Raw genomic sequence first — 1,224 nt, forward strand, 5'->3', positions numbered from 1 at the left:
GTTCCCATCTCCGCTTTGCCATCTGACGGTAAAATCCCGCACTGCAGCTCGCAGGGATGGGGCCGGGCGCGGCTGCTTTTGCTGCGGGCATGCCGGCTTTAGAAAACCCCTCTTAGGAAAACCCCTGGGGGAGATTTCCACCCGAACAGCGCCGCTCTGTCTGTTTTCAGCTGCAGCCAAGGTGTCTCCTGGATAAAAACGGCCTTTTCCTGATGTGGGGTTCGGCTCGCAATCAGAGCGCTGCAGGATTATTTTATTTCTCTTTCTATAAACTCTCCGTGCCGCAATTTCCTAYGACTGGGAGAGATCCAGACCACGTCCCTCTGTTTCTCCTGAGCCCACACGGTGAATCAGTCTGGTATTGATCAGGAGTTACCTGGCTGGGTTTTGCAGCATCCCCATCCACTGATAAATAATTAAACCCTCGGAGAGGAGCTCCAGGCTGCTCCCCAGCTCTCATCCACATCCTTCCATAAACAAGTCGATTCCAGGGGCTGAGGAGGAGTTTCACAATCAATTTTGTTGGGTTTTTTTCCCTCTCCAAGATCCATAAAATAAAAAGCCACATCCCCTCCAGCCATGGAGGTCAGTTTGGCCATGTCCAGTTTGGAGATTTTGCTCCTGGTCATCACCCAAGGCTGAGCCCAAACCCCATCCCTGCTCACGGAGGGCYCCTCGTGATTCAGCYRGGAATCAGCACTGATGTATGGGGTSTTTGTRGCAGCATTTCMAGGCACAGCCTGAAGAAGGGAGAGCCAAACTCAAGGRAAAATCTTGACCTGAAAGCTCAGATCCCTCCTGGGATTTGGGACATATTCAAACCTAGTGRGAGACAGGCACAAAAAAAAAAAATACAAGAGACTGAGATGCACAAAAAACCTGTCACCAGAGGTCCGGATGCAAATTTTTCGTCCACTTTTGTTAACAGTGTTGGGAGAGAATGAGGAAGCTGGSAGGAGATGTGGTCGTGGGGAGGGAGCGCACAAGGCTGGGGATATTGGAGGGAAAAGCAGAACTAAACCCATGGGGACAGAGCAGGGGATAACCAGCTCCYGTGCAGGAAATTGCTTCAGAAAATGGGAAAAAACCCGAGGGAGAGGCATTCCCCACATGGAGCTGTGAGGTGAAGAGGGTGATAATGGGCTCAGAAGAAAGCAGGGGTGAAAGAGCCCAAATTTCTTGGGTGAGAATTGGACATGGGGAGAACTCTCCTCTGCAGGAAGG

This window comes from Malurus melanocephalus, unplaced genomic scaffold, assembly GCF_030028575.1.
Source record: "Malurus melanocephalus ecotype Western Australia unplaced genomic scaffold, MMel_1.1 scaffold_243, whole genome shotgun sequence".
Taxonomy (NCBI): domain Eukaryota; kingdom Metazoa; phylum Chordata; class Aves; order Passeriformes; family Maluridae; genus Malurus; species Malurus melanocephalus.